Source organism: Triturus cristatus, chromosome 5_1 (genome assembly GCF_964204655.1).
Source record: "Triturus cristatus chromosome 5_1, aTriCri1.1, whole genome shotgun sequence".
NCBI lineage: Eukaryota > Metazoa > Chordata > Amphibia > Caudata > Salamandridae > Triturus > Triturus cristatus.
The window spans coordinates 143,210,525-143,230,205 of record NC_140587.1 but is presented as its reverse complement, the minus strand read 5'-3'; the positions used below and the strand labels follow the sequence as shown (position 1 = coordinate 143,230,205).

The window sequence follows — 19,681 nt, the reverse complement described above, 5'->3', positions numbered from 1 at the left end:
AACAATCATAGCAGAACCTCACAAGGAATGAGAGAGCAGCCATTAAGACCCTTCCCGAAGATGAATTGATCACAATCAAGCCCACAGACAAGGGAGGGCCTATTGTTATACTTTCCACTTTGGATTACAATTGTGAATGTCTATGACAATAGTGAGACACCAAGTATTACAAGCCCATCGTGCAGGACCCCACTCCGAGATTCAATCGACATATTCGGCCAATGTTCAATGAGTCTGAGACACTGGGATGGATTACAAATAAGGAAGCGGACTTCTTGATCCTGTAGTTTTATTCCCTTCTGAAAACCCTCAAATAAAGACGAGCACTACCGGGAAAACCTATAGTGTCTGGGATTGGTTCAATTCTTGAACCAGCTCTAAATTCTGTGACTATTTTTTTAGACCTATAGTAGGGAGCACTTCACATCTGAAGGCTACAAAAGATGTATTAAACCTGACTGAAACCACCAACAATGAACAGACAGCAGACTTACCAATAACGCTTAACATGGAAGCTCTGTACACCAAGATTCCCCAGGATGACACCTTAACAATAGTAGAAGAGATGTTGATATCACGTGACTGAGGGTCTGCCACACCTATTCAATTTATTATGGAGTGTGCAACATTGGCATGAATGGAAAATTTCTTCCAATTCTAAAAAATACTATAACTACAGAACCAAGGAACCTCAATGAGCAGTACTTTCACCCCGAGTCTGGCCTGTTTATATGTGTATAATTTTGAGATGTATACACTCACAGACACAAGCCCATTTAGGAATGAAATTGAACAGTGGCGCAGGTTTATTGATGACATCCTGATAATCTGGAGAGGCGAAAGAAATGGGGTAACTGAGTTCACCAAATAGATTCATTCTCTAGACCCATTTTTTAAATTTACCGCTTCAAGATCAGACAAGGAGCTTCCTTTCCTGGATTTATTGATATCTATTGAGGAAGGCGACTAAAGTCAAGAACTTACTACAAAGCTATGGACCGTAACAGCTTTCTACTATTCGGGAGCCACCAACCAAGAACACTGAGAACTAATCTTCCTTTTGGTCAATTTCTTAGAACTAGGAGGAAATGTAGAGATGTCTCGCGCAGAGGATTTGGCAGATAAACGGAGAAACTGTGATTATCCAGAAAAGGTAATCCTCATAGCTCAGAAGAGGGAGCAAAATAATTACAGAGAGGCGTTACTAGAACCTAAGATCAAACATTAGCAACCCAAATGTACATGTGTCACTACATTCACTCCCCTATCTAATGACGTGAAAAAGATTATCACCAAATGGAATATACTCACCAGCAGAGGCTGATTATTTAGAAGCCAGTATTCACATTTAAATGCATTGGTAATCTGAGAGACCTTTCAGTACAAACAAGACTGAAAAAATCAACACCAGTGGGCAGTATAACAACAAGTTGGTATTTCCCACCTGTTGTGGGACACTACCCTGTGGACAATATAATGTCTGCTAGTTTACCAGCTCAACAAAATAAGTGCATCTGGGACCACAAGGGAAATGGCATCTACTAAAACATGCAAACTGTAACACAAAGATTTACATTGACCTAATTAGTCACCCTTCCAATTTAAAATACATTGGTATGACAACAAGACTTGTCAAAACATGGATAAATGAATACAGGAGCAATATGAGATGCCAACGAATCAACAGAGAAATGAGAGCTCATTTCCTTGCCTTGCCTTCCTTGCCTTGCAACATACCCCATAGAACAAAGATGGATTTTCTGCTTGAAAACCCATATCAATGGTTTAAATGAAGGAATACCCTGGGGGGAACTGTCAAAAAGAGGTACTTGACATGGCTGAATAATAAATCACACACCTTAAGCTTCTTTACCTATGATAGGGAGCATTATCCCTGATAGGGATTCCAACATGATACAACATAGATATATTGTGGCTAAATCCACCTTCTATGAAGTGTGTAGGAATGTAGACTAAAAGGAATCCTGAATAAAGAGAATAATTCAGAACCACTCGATCGTGTTGAAATAGTACGCATTCAATTTTTATTGGCATATGATCTCTAACATGAAGGCCCTCGATAATATTATGACCGTTGAAGTTTCTCATGAAGATGGGGAGTGATGTTGTCTGTCTGAGGTGGAGTGGTAGGGCGTTCCAGGCTCTGGTCGCGAGGAAGAAGGAGCAGCCTCCTGATCTGGTCTTTCTGGCGCGAGGGACCACGGCGTAGGAGAGCTGGGCTGATCGTAGGGTCCTTTGGGGTGCATGGAATTTGAGTTGGCTGTTCAGGTATGCTGGTCTGGTGTTGTGGAGGGCTTTGTGTGCGGATCTTGAAGCGGATTCTAGTCTTGATGGGGAGCCAGTGGAGTGTGCGCAGGTGCTGGGAGATATGGCAGTGTCTTGGCAGGTTGAGGACCAGTCTTGCGGCGGTGTTCTGGATGTTTTGTAGCTTGCGGGTGAGGTTTTTGTTTATTCCGGCATAGAGTGTGTTGCCGTAGTTGAGTCTACTGGTGACGAAGTCGTGAGTGATGCTCTTTCTGTGCTCGAGGGGGATCCATTTGAAGGTCTTGCGTAGGAGGCGGACGGTGTGGAAGCAGGAGGATGCGACAGAGTTGATCTGGCGGTCCATTTTGAGCTCGGAGTCCAGGATTATTCCAAGGTTGCATGCGTGGTCCGTTGGGGTGGGTGGGCTTCCGAGGGCGTGGGACCACCAAGTGTTGTTCCAGGCATTGGGGTGTGGGCAAATGATGAGTACTTCTGTTTTGTCGGTGTTGAGTTGTAGGCAGCTGCTTTTCATCCATTTGGCGACAGCTTCCATGCCTTCTTGAAAGATGTGTTTGGCTGCGTTGGGTTCGTTGGATAGGGAGAAGATGAGTTGGGGGTCGTCTACGTATGAAACAATGTTGAGTCCGTGGGTTCTGACAATGGTGGCGAGCAGAGCCATGTAGACGTTGAAGAGTGTGGTGCTGAGGGAGGACCACTGGGAGACTCCGCAGGTGGTTGGTGTAGGGTCCGATAGGAAAAGAGGGAGTCTGACCCGCTGCGTTCTGCCGGAGAGGAAAGAGTGGATCCAGTCGAAGGCCTTGTCCCGGATCCCTGCTTCGTGGAGTTTGCGTGTTAGGGTGCCTTGGGAGACTGTGTCGAAGGCCGCTGAGAGGTTGAGGAGGAGGAGGGCTACTGTTTCTCCTTTGTCCAGTAGGGAGCTGATGACGTCTGTTGCGGTGAGGAGGGCGGTTTCTGTGCTGTGATTTTTTCTGAAGCCAGATTCGAGGATGTTGTGCTTTTCGATGAAGGTGGCGAGCTGGCTGTTGATGGCTTTCTCGATGACTTTAGCTGGGAACGGGAGCAGGGAGATGGGTCTGTAGTTTTTGAGGTCGTTGGGGTCCGCCGGGGCTTCTTCAGGAGGGGGTTGACCTCAGCGTGTTTCCAGTCATCGTGGAAAGACGCGGTCGCCAGGGAGCGGTTGATGGTGTGGCGAAGCATGGGTGCAATGGTGTTGGAGGCTCTGTTTTAGATGAGGTGGGGGCAGGGGTCCGTGGGGGCCCCGGAGTGGATTGACTTCACGTCTTCCATGTGTCTTCGGTAGTGAGGGCTGTCCAGCTGGCAATCGTTGGTTTCAGGGTGTCGGGGTGGCTGGTGAGGGTTCAGTGTGCTGGTTGTCTTCGTCGAAGTTGTCGTAGATGTTCTTGATTTTGTGGGGGAAGAAGGCGCTGAGTTTGTTGCAGAGGTCTTGTGAGGGAGGAATGTCAGTAGACTCGCTGGTGGGTTGGGTGAATGCCTTGATGATGCCGAAGAGTTCTTTCCTGTTGTGTGCGTGTGCGGAGATTCTGTCTTCGATCGCTGTTTTTCTCGTATATTTCCGATGATTTGGTGGTGGGCGTTGGTGGCGGTTCTGAAGTTGTTGTGGGCTTCTGTGGATTTGGAGTTCCTCCAGGCCTTTTCGAGGCGGCGGCTTGTGCGTCTGGACTGTCAAAGTTCGGTGGTAAACCATCTGGCTTTCTTGGTGTGTGTGTTGTTATTCTTCTTGAGGGGGGCGCTGTCCGAGATCCATCTGCGCAGAGTTCGGGCTGCGGTGTTGGGGTCGTCGTCTTCCACGGTGGTTGGGGTCGAGTTGCCGAGTGAGGAGGTGAGCTGGTCGTCGGTGATTTTGGTCCAGTTTCTTCGTGGGAGCATGTGCTGGGGTCTGTGGATGGTGGGTGTTCTGAAGGTGAAGTGGATGCATCGATGGTCGGTCCACGGGAGTTCGGTGCTGTGGCTGAAAGTGATGGAGTTTCCTGATGTGAAGAGGGGGTCGAGGGTGTGTGCTGCTGAGTGTGTGGGTTCGGTCACGATCTGGCGGAGTCCAATGTTGTGGCGGTTGTCCAGGAGGGATGTGTCAGCCCACGTGATACGGTCTCAATAGGGAAGCTGGTCCAAGGGGTCCTACTTCCAGGATTGTGGTGGCGGGTTGGAACAGATACGAGGCCTACACTACGGAGCAGTGAGTATACTATACAGACGGGGACTCCCTGATAATAGGTCGGATTATGGCTATTTTTGACCAAGCAAATAATGTGTTTGATTCACATGACCTCATAATAGTCTGGTTTCCACAAATCCAAAGGGGCCCACTTACCAAAGGATTTGGGTAAGATACAAGAGGAATACTTGTCATTTGGGTGTATAGGAGAGACGTTATTCAGAATGGAGGTGCCTTTATAATTTAACCTTGTTGACATATTAAGATCCTTTTGTATGAGCATTATGAATGTGTTCTTTTGTCAATGGTATGATGAATATCAATAAAGTCACTTAAAAACAGCACAATAAAAACTGCAATAACCTCACAGCATAACATTAAAGAACAAGTTGCTTACCTTCGGTAACGCATTATCTGGTAGAGACTATCTAGCTGCAGATTCCTTACCTTTGAATTTCCATGGCGTCAGGCTAGATCCAGAAACTTTTGCTGAGCAATACCCCTTGCTCGCGCCATCAGGTGGCTCCATTCAGCTCTGCGTGAAGTCGGCGGCATCGGTTGCGTCAGTTATGATGTCGCAGTACCTATATAGGTGCCACCCAGGCGCGTGATGTCAGTACTTTTGCCAGAAGCACAGAGCCACGAAGTAACTGAAGCAGTTGTGTTCAGCACTAGGGCCGTGAAAGGAGGAGTTACCCTAGCCCTACAATATCAGTCAGTAAAGCGGGGAGGCATGGGTGGGGCTGTAAGGAATTTGCAGCTAGATAATGCGTTACCAAAAGTAAGTAACTTGTTCATCTGATAGAGACTTCTAGCTTCAGATTCCTTACCATTCAATTAGATACCCAAGCCATACCATCCCGACAGTGGCCTATGGATCAATACCTTAAACTAGAAATGTCCTGCAGGATCGAGCAGGCAAAGTGGAGGTCCCTGCAGACCTGACCATCCAGGCAGTAGTGTTTTGCAAACGTGTGCAATGATGCCCATGTTGCCGTCTGACATGTCTTGGACTGGGGCACCTCGAGCCAAGGCCATATTCACAGCCTTTTCCCTGGTGGAATAGGCCCTTAATCCCTCAGGGGGCTGCTTCTTTGCCAGGGCATAGCAGATCTTAATGCAGAGAACGACCCAGAGAGACATGGTCCTTTTCTGCACTGTCCTCCCATTCTTTGCTCCCACTTACCCCACAAAGAGTTGGTCGTCCACCCAGAACTCTTTTGTGTGGGCAAGGTAGAACGACAACGCTCTTTTTGGGTCCAGTCGGTGGAGACGCACCTCTTCCTTAGAGGGATGCGGGGGATCAAAGAAGGTGGGCAACATGATGGATTGACCCAGATGGAATGGGGTCACAACTTTCAGCAATAAGAAAGCCCAGGGTGTGAAGCACCACTATGTCCGGAAAGGACATTAGATAGGGAGACGAGCAAGATAACGCCTGCAGGTCACTCGCCCTCTGGGCCGATGTAATCGTTTTGATGGTCAACAGCCGGAGGGGACAATTGTGTAGAGGCTCAAAGGGAGCACACATCAGGTAGGTGAGAACCAAATCAAGGTCCCACTGTGGCATAAGAAAGGGCGTGGGTGTAAACAAGTGAGCCTTCCCTTTTAAAAATGTATGTAAAATAGGAGACTTGAAAAGAGAGAGACAGAGCAGAGAGATAACCCTTGAGATTTCCTAAAGCAGAGCTCTGTTGGGCAAGGGTTAGAATGAATAGCAGGACAGTAGAAAGAGAAGCAGAAAGAGGGTCAATAGACCTTTCTGTACAGTAAAATAAAATTTCAGCAGGCGTATACCTTCTTAATGGAGGGCCACCTGGTGAGGTGGAGAACCTTCCTCTGCTGCTGCAACAGAAGATCATCCCGAAAGGACAGCTTGATCGGAGGATCGATGCTCATCTTCTGGATACCAGACTCTCTTCACCCAGTCCAGAGCCACAAAAAGGACTTTGGCCCGGTCACTCCTGATATTCTTCTTAACCCTGGGCAGGAGTGTTATGGGCGGAAAGCCATACAGCTGGCCTGAGCTCCACCCACGGCAAAAGGCGTCGCTGAGAGATAGCCACCTTGGAAACTCCAGCGCGCATTACTGCTGACACTGTGCGTCTCTTCGGAGCGAACAAATCTAACCAAGGTTCTCCTCACTGTTGAAAGAGACCTTGCGCCACCTCTGATTGGAGACGCCATTCGTGATCCGCTAGGCATCGTCGGCTGAGTTAGTCTGCCCTGGCGTACAAAGAACCCGCCAGGTGTTGAACCATCAGGGTTATGCCCTGCTGTTCCAGCCATGTCCGGAGACGCAGGGCCTCTCGACAAAGGGTCCATGACCCCAACCCTGCTCTGCTTGCTGCAGTACCACATGGCAGTGGTGTTGTCCGTGAACACCTGCACTAGCTTCCCCTTGACAGAGGGAAGAAATGCTTTCCATGGCAATCAAATCGCTGGGAGCTCCAACCGATTTATATGGAGCCCTGACTCCGCCGGAGACCAATGTACTCTGATCTCCACCTCTCCCAGATGGCGGCCCCATCCCAGAAGTGACGCATCTGTCACGACTGTGAATTCTGGTTGGGGAAGGGGAGGAGTTTTCCACTGACCCGATCGCAGTTCGTCAACCACCACTAAAGATCCCTTGCAGTTCCTTCTGAGATCTGGACCACGCCAGTGAAATCTCCTTGATGTGGTGCCCACTGGAACTTCAGGTCCCCCTGCAGAGCACGCATACGCCACCTGGCATGCTTTACCAACAGGATGCAGGAGGCCATGAGGCCTAACAGCCTCAGAGTCAGTCTCACCGAATACAGGATAGAGGCCGAAACATCACAATCATAACCTCAATCTTCTGGACTCGCTGCTCAGGAGGATAGGCCCAAAACTGGACTGTGTCCAAAACTACTCCGATGAAAAGGAGTGTCTGGGAAGGAGTCAGGTGTGACTTCGGCACGTTTATGGAGAACCCCAACTAATGCAGGAGGTCTGCCGTAGTGTGAAGGTGGGAGACGACTGCCTGGGGCGAGGACGCCTTCAACAGACAGTCGTCGAGGTAGGCGAAGACCGACACCCCTAACCTGCGCAGATGTGCTGCGACCACCGCCATCACCTTGGTGATCGCCCGATGGGCACTGGTAAGACCGAAGGAGAGCATGGTAAACTGAAAGTGCTCGCAGCCTACCTTGAACCACAGGTAACGCCTGTGGCCTGGAAGGATGGGAATGGGAAAATATGAATCCTGCAGGTCCAACACTACCATCCAGTCTTCTTGGTCTAAGCCAGACAAAACCTGAGCTGGAGTGAGCCGCTTGAACTTCTCCTTCTTGAGGAAGAGATTGACAGTCCGAAGATCTAAAATGGGCCGCAACCCTTTGTTCTTCGGAATCAGGAAGTAGCGGGAATAACAACCAATGTCTACTTCTGAAACCAGGACCCTTTTTTACAACTCCTTTGGCCAAGAGAGCTGTAACTTCCTCCTGGAGCAATTTCAGATGATCTTCCGTCAGCCGTTACTGATTTGGCAGAATGGGAAGAGGAAAAGAAAGGATCGGAAAGGCAGAGAATAGCCCTCCTGAATGATCTGCAAGACCCACTTGTCCGATGTTATGGATCTCCAGTGGGGGAGATGGTGATGAATTCTCCCGCCAACTGAGGTAGTGTGGTCTTTCAGACTCAGACTAGGAGAGCTTGGAGGCTGCCGCGAGCAGGGTGATCGACAACTTCTGGCCTCCATTTCATCGAAATGTACAGCGTCCATGTCCTTGCACGGCTTGGGCAGTCTGTGCAGGATGGCGGCTGGGATTGTGCTGGCGCGGCTGGAAACCCCTTCCGTTGCCACAAAAGGTGCGAAAGGAAGATTGGCCATGAGGAGTAGAGGAGAGGCTCATGGATCTGGCCGTAGCTCGAGAGTCCTTGAACCTGACCAGGGTTAAATCTGCCTTTTCCCCAAAAAGACGAGTTCCATCAAAGGGCATGTCCATTAGACTTGCCTGGACAGCGCCCGAGAAATCAGTTGTCCTAAGCCAGGCATGGCGCCTTAAGGCCACTGCCGTTGAAATCAATCTTCCCAGCGAATCTGTCGTATCTAGGCCACACTGAATGGCAATTTTTGCTTAATCTCTCCCATCCTTGACTGCATGGGAGCGCACAGCCCGGGCCTCCTCTGGGATTTGTGGCAGTACTTGCGTAAATGTCTCTCAAAGGGAGTGGGAGAAACGGCCCAATAAGCATGCGGTATTCACCGACCGCAATGCCAGGCTGGAGGAAGAAAACAATTTATTCCTAAATGCATCCAACCTCTTGGATTCCCTTTCCGGAGGGGCGGACGAGAACGCGGCCTGGGAAGCAGAGGCCTGCACCACCAAACTCTCTGGGGTGGGGTGTTAGCTGAGGAACTTCAGATCACCCGGTGCTGGGCGATGGTGGCGTGCAACCGCCCTATTCACAGGAGCCCCTGTGCTAGGCTTGGACCCAATGCCTAGAAGGACATTTGTAAGTGCCTTATTAAAAGGCAAAAGGGGTTCGGAAGTGGAAGCCCCAGGTTGAAGCACTTCGGTCAGGAGATTAGTCCTGACCTGCACTGAGGGTAGCTCAAGTCCTAGGACCTCAGCTGACCTTTTACCACCAGGGCATAGAATGCCCCTCCTCCGTAGCCACTGTTGGCAGAGAGAGCATGCCAGTATCTGGAGAAGTGTCCAGTCCACTCGCTTCCACAAGTCCCCCATTCCAATCCAACTGCTCCACAGAGCCATCCTGGTTTTCCAGAGGGTCCATAGATCCCTCCCATTCCTCTCCTGAGTCTAGCACATCCTCAAAGTGCTCAGGCGACAGCATAGAACCCCTGGGTTCAATCGACGTCGGAATCGGAGTCGAGCTATGTCGTTCTGACTCCGTGTCATCAGGGATGAGGATGGGGCTGGCAACGCTGCAGGCACTGACTTCGGGTCCAACACCAGAGGTTGTCGCGTTGGGACGACCAGTGTGGACCTGTATCCTCATCCATGAGGCCTCACTGGCGCCGTGGCCGGATCCGATGGCGTCGAACCTGAAGGTACCTCTTCCGACCCTGTGGGGCCTGAGGGGTCACCAGCGGAGTTGGCCCACTCAAATATGAAGTATGGCCTTGTCAACTTGTTTATTTGAGCAGGGGTCGCTCCGGTTCCAGAAAAGGGAGGGAGGCGTCCCAGGCTCTGGCTCCGCGGAACTGTGCCTAGAGCGCAGTGCTCCTTAAGCTCTCTCGACGACGGACGACAGCCGAGGTGAAAATAAAGTCCGCGTGGACTACTTCTTCTTCTTATGCCTCTTCCCTGAGTATCCCAGGGAACTCGAGTGGGGAGAAGAGGACTTAGGGCTGTGGGAGCGTTCCCATGACCTCCTCTTCTTCGATCGGGACCGGGACCTCCGTGGAGTCTTGCTCGACGGTGTCGACTGCCCGGGCCGCAGGGAGCTTCATCGCCCGCTCCCTCAATGCCTTCAGAGCAATGGCCCGGCAGTCGGAGCACGACTTCGAGTCGTGGTCGCCTCAATACACCAGAGATAAACATGGTGGGGGTCGGTACCCGACATCATGCGGTAGCAGGCACCGCACGGCTTGAAACCTGTCTTCCTCGAAGACATCCCTCACACATGAAGATGGAAAAAATTTCAGAATTAGACAAAAGTCGAGAACAAACCTGTCAAAAAGCGACTGAGGGGTAGCCATATCAGCACTGAACTGGCACGGAAAGAAAAGCACTGATGTCTGCGCACCTGGGTTGCGCCTATATAGGTACAGTGACATCATAACCGATGCCAACAACGTCACGCGTAGCCGAATGTAGCCACCCAATGGCGCACGCTAGAGGTATTGCTCATCAAAAGTTTCTGGATCCAGCCTGATGCCTGGGAATTTCAAAGTTAAGGAAAATGCAGCTAGAAGTCTCGATCAGATATGTATGATGTTATTTGAAATGCTTGTTTATTTTGTCTCTTGTTCTTTTTCTTAATAGGTCATGAGCATTTGCTAGAGACTTCGCTAGAGACTTCAATCCTTAATCAATCAATCAGTCGATTTGTATAGCGCAGCTAATCACCCGAGAGGGTATCCAGGTGCTTTAATACCTTAATCAGGGATGCAAGTCCTTAACAACAACAAGTGTTGTTGCTGTGTCATCACTGTATGAGAATGAAAATCATGTTTGTGGGTTTAAATAAAAAATTTCTATAGGATGGGATGCACACACACAGGTGGAGATTAGGCCACTTTCAAGGTCCTTACAAATTGCCATAGAGTCTTAGGGGACTGAAGGCAAGAAATATTTTGACCTCTTACCACTTTGTGAAAACATAAGGATCATTGTTCTCTTCTGTGTTTGCAAATAGGACCTCTATAATTAATCTTATATAGAACACCCCTCACCAATCTTTCTTTATATTTGCTTCTTTGCTTCCAACTTTTTATGTAGGAGGTGACTGGGCTGCTCAGTTGCAACCTTTAAGGCCATCAACTACAAAAGATCGCCGGCAAAGAGCCCCCTTGAGGGGCCCGTTGGGCATTGCAGTGCCGGCCCAACAAGCAGCCCAGCCCAGTCATGAAGCATGCCACCTCCAGGTGGGCGAGGGCTTGTGCATCGAGACGTCAGTGCTTTCATTGACCTTTTTGGGTTAGTATACCAAATATAGTAACCTATACCCTACTGCAAAATCGTAGACTTTATTGGTTATTGCGCTTGACAACACAAATACGCAGAACAGCAGTGCACCTCAGCTCCATTTGTGCGTGTCTTCTGCTCACTCATCTACACATTCATGAACTGTCAGAGACGGCTCATCAGCAGAAAATGTCCCTTTTTCTGTTAATACAGCACCTAGTCTCAAGATGTGCCTAGCGTACCTGGTCAAGTGAGCTCAGGTGCAAACCAGGGTCATACGGCAGTTTAATTATACGCCACCTGACTTTCTTTGGTCTTGTGTTACGAATAAGAATGTTAAATCAGCAGCATATGTCTCAACTTTGTTTACCATCTCTACATCCGCCATTAAAAAAACGGCTGAACATTTATGAGCAAATACTAAAATGATTCTTGAGTTGAAGCACAAGGATGCTGCATGAGAATTTAAATAACCATTTTAAGACTCTAAGGAGGTTGAGCTCTATAAAGGTGACAACAATTCCAGCTCTTCAACTCAAAAATAAAGTTTAGATACTTGGGTAGATTTGTTCTGCAAGATGTACCTAAACAAGGTCTGGTCTGGTATTTACCAGAACTGTATATCCATACGCAAGCTATCTGTAGCGAAGTGCAATATGTCTAAAATAGTCAGTCTGAGTAACTAAAGTCTTAATCTCCTGGCTCCTCGTTAAATAACGTATATGGCATCCACCTACGCACCCCCACAGGATCTGTGGGGAATAGGCCAGGTTCTTCTCCATAGTCACGTTTTGAAAATCTGCTACTAAGGTGGCCGTTCCTCTTCAGTGCAGGCTTCTAGAATCTGGAAATCACTCCTGATGAAAGTTAGCCCTTCATGACAGAGTTTAAAAAGACATTTTAAAAGCCTTTTTTTGCTAGACGGTGCACTTAGACCAGCACCAAGAGACCCTTGGAAGAAGTGAATGCTGTCAATGATATCAGTCAGTTTTTTCCAACATAAGATCTTTCATAGATTAACAAACCTGAATCAGAATATTAAGCAGTGTTAACATTCCAGTCTATTATTTACATTGCGTGAGAATGGTGGGATAGAAAAAACAGGCTCTCCTTATTTGAATAGATGGTGGAGAACTGCCTGCCCCTAAGCTGCATCTGTCTGCAATTGCTTTTAGGCAGTAGTGTCTTGTGAAGGAGTGCCTGCTCCCTCTACGATGCTGCTCGGCAAATGTCTAATGTAGAATGGGCTTTGACTGCTTGTGTTAAAGAACTTAGTGCAACAGAAGGTTACTGTTGCAGCCGTCCATCATGATATTCCCTGTTTTGGTACAGGGAATCCTTTACATGGTGCAAAGAAAGATACTGGGAGCTGATTACACTTTCTTATTTAGTTCTGTTCAAATAGAATTTTAGGCATCTTTTGCAGTCCAGTGGGTGGAGATTTCTTTCTGCAGAACTTGTCAGAGTGGGAAAGAATGCCTTCAGGATTACTGGTTCATTGGGGGGAAGTCCAGTTGGTATACTTTAGTTAAAGATTTGGGGTTAGTTCTGGATATGACTTTATATTTTGAAAATTGCAGGAAAGGTTCTGGATCTCTCTAACACTTCTTGCCAATATTACGGCTAGCAGGAATTTAGTTTTCCTGGTCAAGAATTTTAAGGTTGCCTTATGTATATACTCAAATTGAGCTGACATTAGCTGCAACGTTACAGGATTTTATTCCCAGGTCCCTGGTGGTATTCTAGATGGTGGTAACACTCTGAATAAACCTTTTAGAAACTCTTTGACCACTTTATGTGACCACATAGATGGCCGACTCTAAATTAATTTCAAACACGAGAAAACTGCAAGGTGAACTCTGATTGGGGCATGTCTTTAAGGCTCGACTTTGCTCGGTCTAGAAGATAAGGAAGTGCCTGGTGTGCCTTAATTTGAAAGGGATGGAATCCATTAGTGTGACAGCAGCCGCAAAACCTTTTCTGTTTAGCAGTACATGTTTTATTTATTGACATGGCCCTGGCCGATACTAAAACGTCCTTGCAGTCTTGCGAGATATCTAGCTGTGCAAATTCATGGTGCTCAGTAACCAGGTTACTAATATGAGCAATTTCGGGTTTAGGGTGAAGAAGTTGACCCCGGTATTTTGAGAGAAGATCTGTCAACGGCAGCAGATGCAAAAACAACAGTTGATGGACAGAATGCAGAACAATGTCATACATTCACCCCAGTACAGAGATCTGGGTCTAAATCCATTGTTTTTTTACTCACCATGCCATTCCAGTTTGAACCCAGCCATATGCAAATCAGTTGTGACTCTGTGCCTCATGGGAACAGTCCAGCCCGAACTGCCAAGCTAGGTCCTCCCTGGACTGGAAACAAGCATCCTAGGACCGGTTTCGGGGTTTCACCCCACTTCAGCCAGGATAGCTTGATTCCAGTGGCATGGAGAGGACAGGACCCAAGTCTGGGCATACCCGTCCCACTCGGGGTGATAAATGCAAAAACAACAGTTGATGGACAGAATGCAGAACAATGTCATTCATTCACCCCAGCTGTAGCAGAATGGATGGGTCTTGGGCAGGTTGTAGCAGGTCCATAAACCAATACTGTCTTGGCTAGGCGGGGACTATGAGAATTAGCCTGCATGTTTCTGATTTCACTTTTACTGCCTGCAGGGTTCTCTTTTCATTTTTACTATCAGTTTGCAAAGGAGGGAATGTGAGGTAAACATATGCAAACAGTTTGTACCTGACTATCAAAAGAGCATTCCCAGAGGGGGCATAGTTGTGGGTGTCTGCTTGCCTAAGAACAGATTTTGTTGTTGGTCCTTGTTGCAAACAGGCCTATCTTTAGTTTTCCCTAGGTCTGGAATATTTGGTTTAGCACACTGTCCTTCCACTCCCACTTGTGACAATCCTCAAACGTTCTACCGAGACAGTCTGCCTGATTGCTGTACCTGGGAGATGATCTGCTGTAAAGGTAGTTCTGTTGTGAATCGCCCAATGGCATAGTTTTTGTGCTTCTTTTTGACAAAATTTGAGAACGTGTTCCAGTTTGTTTATTAAGTAGAACATCGTGGTGGTGGTGTCCATTCGGTCCATTACTTTCACAGTGGGGATATGTGGGTGAAACATTGCAGAGCCCTCCAGACTGCTGTGAGTATGAGCATGCTTATGTGTAGACATTTCTCTTATGATGCCCAGAGTCCTCATGTGGATATTCCAGGAAGTGTACCCCACATCCTACCACTAATGCATCCTTGGTAATCACAAGCTGATGTCTTGGTTGAAGAAATGAAAGGCCTGAACCTATGTTGTCCTGTGGTCTTTCGTGTGAAGCGGGGATCAGGGTTGGTGCGGCAAGTGGCTTGCACTCGGAAACATTTAGCATACCAGTGCACAGCACCTCTGCCTCATCTCATGGGGGTTTTTAACACACAGTCTTAGATTGGACATCCAACGCCAAGACAAGTAGGTACCACTGTTAGGGTACTGTTTTTCGACACAACAGTGGGGTAGGAAATTCCCCCATATTTATTGTCCTGAAGATCCTTTTTGACCACTAGGGTCACAAAACATGTTGACCAGAGTTTGACCCTATTAAGGGTGCAAAAACCAGACTAATAGGGTAAATTACAACTAAGGCTGCCTGTATTCCGTTTTTACTGATTTTTACAGATAAATACAGACAGAAAACATTTATTTTCTGTCTGTATTTATTTTTAAATGTGTATAAAAACGGAAATTGTGTGGTTTTTGAGTTATTCTAAATATACTTTGTCATGATAGCCAGGCCAATAACTGTGTAGATTGATAAGTAACAGGGTTAAAGAAGAAATACATTTTAGAAAAGAGGCTTAAACAGCAGTAGCTATGCACAAGGCTGATACTGAAATGGGCAAATTTTCATATAACCCATGCGGGTATTCATATCACTGAAACTTGGCAGGCATTCAAGCATGACTGCATATTTATTGGTTAAATAAATGTGGAAATATACCAGTTTCAGCTTTAAATTTTTCACAAAATCCATAATAAATATGGATAAATACAGATAAAGTTGACAACAAATAAATATGAATAAATACAGACGGAAATGACAAAAAATAAATACCATAAAACCGGGAGCCCTAATACAACCCCCTAAGTAGCACTAACCTATGAGGTTTTTCAATCTGACAGAATACAGGTATTAAAGGTTTATGTGATATCCCCAATCAGTTTTAACACACATCACAGCAAACTCACCACCACCCCACTTAGATACTACTTGCACACATCAAACGGCAAAAAGACAAAAGATCTCCACCAAAGTGACCCTTCGGGGGACCCCTAGGGCATAGCAGCGCCAGCCCGACAAGGAGCAACTGCCCTATGATGAAGCTTGACATGCCTCGGGATTTGTGAGGGCAACACGAAACAGTCTTGTTGACTGTCCCTCATTATCTGTCCAACTTCTAGTTAGTTCTCTTTCTCCGTCATTTTTTAGGAACAGTGACCCTTATTTTTGCATTCGTCCTGTGATGTCCAACAGAGAAGTGCTTTATTAATTTTTGCAGTTACTTTTACATTGACCTCAAAAGTATGTTCAACTCTTCTTGTATAGTCTTCTGCATAGTCTGCAGAATGGCATTAGCGGGATACGGGAAGACATCATGCCTAACAGACTTTTGAGGAGGCAATCTTTAATTTATTTCTGTTTCATTATTTGCTTTGCCAACATCAAAAGATCGATTTGCCTCTCTATCGATGGAAATGCTCTTGCTCTTTCTGTGTCTGTAATAGCTCCTAAGAAGTAAATCTTTTTTGAAAGGATTAAAGACAATTTATTTTTGTTTAATTGGAGGCCTAAGGACTTGAAATGTCCAATGCAGGCTTTACCTGAGTTGTTGGTAGACTTTAAAGACGAGCCTGTGAACATTCAATCATCTAGGTAAGGTAAACCCGATGACCTAGACATCGAAGGGGGGAGTCTACTGCAGCTATACATTTGGAAAAGATTCTGGGAGTGGCTCGGATGCGAAAAGGAAGGGCATCAAACTGGCTACCTCAAATCCTAGGTATTTGCACTGCTTTGTGCGAATGAGAAAGTAGAAATATAAAGCTTTGGAATGTATTGATGTAATGAATTTGTTTCTCATTATTAAGGGTAAAACTTCCTGGATGGTGCCATTCTGAATGATATAGATTGAACTGGTGTAGATCTAGAATGGGCCTCCACTTTTTCGCTGTTTACTTTTTTATGTGGAATTATCCGGAATAAAACCACACATTTGGATAATGTTTTGAGAAGATTTCTATAGCTCCCTTCTGAACCATGGTTGGAATTTCTGTCTTCAATAAATGCAGGTGTTGTGTTTTACTCTTGTGGGCAGAGTTTTTGGAAGATGTTGAATGAACTCCAATGTATGGCCATTCTGGATCACGTCCAACACAGACTGGAAGTCTGTAGTGACTGCCTCCCATTCGCTGTAGAAGGTAGATATTATGCCTGCTACAGGGCCTGATATTCTGTCTCTGTGTATGTTGTTATCCGGTGCCTGGATATTGTCAGTAACGTCTGGCGTCCTGACCCTTTTTTGGGGGGCTGGGGCGAATTGGCAAATGCTTTTGTATGGTTGTTGATGACGTGATGCATAATACTGGCAGGACCTTGGAAGCTGATAGACAGGTTTGGTATGGTGTATATCTATAGCCTTGATGCATACATTGGTGGGATTGCATTATGCCTCTTCCTCAAATGGACTGAGGTTTCTGCTGTTTTAGAGCACCCAGAGATCTGGCTGACTCCGGATCCTCTTTGATACCTTGCGTCCACGTGCTTACCAAACAGCTATTTGCCATATAATGACAAGTCCATGATCTTGTTTTGCACTTTTGGTCTGAACGAAGTGGCCCTCTTGGAGTAAAACTGCTTCACTGACTCGCTGTCTGAAGCTGATGTTTGAGACATTCATCGCTAAATCTATGACTGCAGCTGATGCTTTTTCTGACTTACTTCTTTTTATCCTCCGATAGCAATTCCGGATATGGGGGTATGTCAGACCACATCTGCATGTCATATCTACAGTTGCCATGACATTAGCAGCCCCTACTGACATAGCCGCAATACATGAAACTCTTTTCCTCGCCACGTTCATTCTGTGGCCTCCACGCTCTGGAGGTGCTGTACAAGCTGCCATTGGGTTTCTCGACCTACGCTGTGCTGCCTGCACGATAACAGAATTAGTCTTAGGGTGACCCAGGAGGCACAATGGTGAATTCGCTGGGATTTTATAATTTATATCAGTTCACAGTACGACTGCTGCCACTGTTGAAGTTTGCATAGGTTTTATGCTTTCTTGCCAAGTGTGATCTATTAATGGATTGTCTTGACCGATATCTTTGATGGTTGCTCGAAATTATACAGGAAACAGTCAGTTTCTTTCACTGTCACAGGTTAGTCGTATCTCTTGGCTGCTCTAGCCACCAAAGAGTGAAATCTGCCAATATCAGCAGGCAGTAAATCTGCAGGTGGGGGCGTTTTGCAACTGGTAGGATGTAATCATCCCATTCACCTCCCCTCAATGGGTCTGTTGGGCATATTTCACCCTCCTCCACATCTGTATATTGGTCATCATCCAATTTGCCTACTAGGATGGGTGGTTGAGGCACACGTGGAGTTTAAGGCACATTGTGATCACCTTCCTGTGATACTCATGGTGCTGGTGGCAGAGACCCAGGTGCTTGTTGAGGCGGCACAGGTGTAGGTGCTTGATGTGGACCAGCTGGAAGCATGTGCAATAGTCGGCGTTGTGGTTAGTTGTTACATTGGAATTCAGTAGTGGGTGATGTAATAGAAAGATTGATCTCATGATGGAATGTGAGGTCAGTTAGCTGGAGGCATTGGATAAGGAAGCAACTGGAGTGCTATGGCTGTAATATTGGAGACGCAGATGAGGGGATTATGCAGTTTACAATGGGGAAACGTTCATGTATTATACTGTACTGAATAAACCTTACTGGAAGATCAACGAGGAGTGCTTTATTTGGTTATACTCAACAGTCTGCCATCATGTGCCTTAGATCTTTAACAAGATCCACTGGTATTCTCATCATAGGCCTTTACATATAGTTTTCATATGCATTTACATAAGTGGTGGTCGTAGTATTCCCTGCCTTCCGATCTCTGGTGTGTGATCTGTGGGTGGTATGTCTCAGGTTGGGCCTCCTCTGTGTCCTGGTACCTGACGTTAACCATATATGGACTATATGCTGCTCTGAAAGGATCATCTGGATCAGAATCCTCCCCTGCTTCTGTATCCAGACGTTTCACCAGAGGTTAAAGTGGTATCTAGGTTGGCGTGTTGGGGCCATCAGTGCTATAATCAACGGCAAGGACGTCATCAATGTTAATGGCGTCAATGGGTGTGTTATCAACAAAGTTTTGGAGGAAGTATTCAATAGAAATGTTGTTGCCTGTGGTTTCATTGTCAACTTCACAGTCAAGACATCAACTGATTTTTCGTTTACCAGTCCAATATCTTCTCCCCATACTGTCTCCTCAACTTCTTAGACAAAATTTCATTGAAGGGCATAGTTGACAACGTCGTTGATGGGCTCACCACCGACAGTGACTGCCTTTAATTTTTTTAGTCAGCGGTTCTGACGGTGGAGTTATTGAAGTTGAGAAAGCCTCTTTTTCTATTGGTTTTCTGGGAAGAAGTATCTGTTGGACTTTTTAAACTCTTTTTATTGTGTTTTTCCTCCTCACTGAAGAAAGTTCTCCAGGCTTGGTCTTGGCCCTTGATGATTCTGCTCTATCAGGCTTTCTTTTTTCTTCTAAAATTTAGAGGATCTAGCCTCAGCTTAATCACCACAAAGAGAGTTGTTTAGTTGCTTTATTGTTTTGGGCCCATATAAAAAGTCCCCCACTACGGTCATTGAGAGTCTTGGCAGAAAAAAGTTCTGCATATCTTGCAATCTTTGGCCTTGTGGTCTGGGTAGCAGTATATGCATCTCTTCTGAGTGTCATCAGAGAAAACCCTAATTTTGTAACAGGAATTACAAGCCTTAAACAAACTCCTTTCGGATTTCTCCACTGATGCCATTTCTCAGAGGCTATAGGCTAATGAGTATACCGAAATTCCAAGGAAAAGGCTAAACGTTTAATTAGCTGTTCTTAAAGAAGAGTAAAACACCAGGATTCCCATCCGCCACCAAAAGTTGGGGTAGCAATCTGAGATGTAAAGTTGTCTGGCAGGGGTGAGTCACCTCGTTATTTGAAGTTTGGGCCCTTTACAATGAGATGGGTGGGCTAATAATAGTGGCCACTTTCAGTGGCTTTCACAATTGTCAGTACCTAGTACTGCTATTTTAAAGTTACTGAGAGACTCCTGCTTTGAAGATGAGGAATGATTCAAGCATGTGAATCTATCAAAGATCCAATGCTGGAGAACATTATTGCTCGATATAATTAAATTAAAGAACTGGTTTTCCATCACTGCTTCACAAAATGAACATTGAGATGATCATTCATACAGAACAGTAGTTGCATAAATCACAGGTTGAAAGAAGACTTACAGCAATATGATTGTATTTAAAATGTGGTATTTATAGTGAG

At 46.3% G+C, this 19,681-nt stretch overlaps 1 protein-coding gene across 8 annotated transcripts in view; it reads right to left on the bottom strand.

The window, feature by feature from the left end:
- The window catches only part of IQANK1 (IQ motif and ankyrin repeat containing 1), a 441,637-nt gene that overhangs the window by 81,493 nt on the left and 340,463 nt on the right, over positions 1–19,681 (bottom strand). The window lies entirely within an intron of this gene.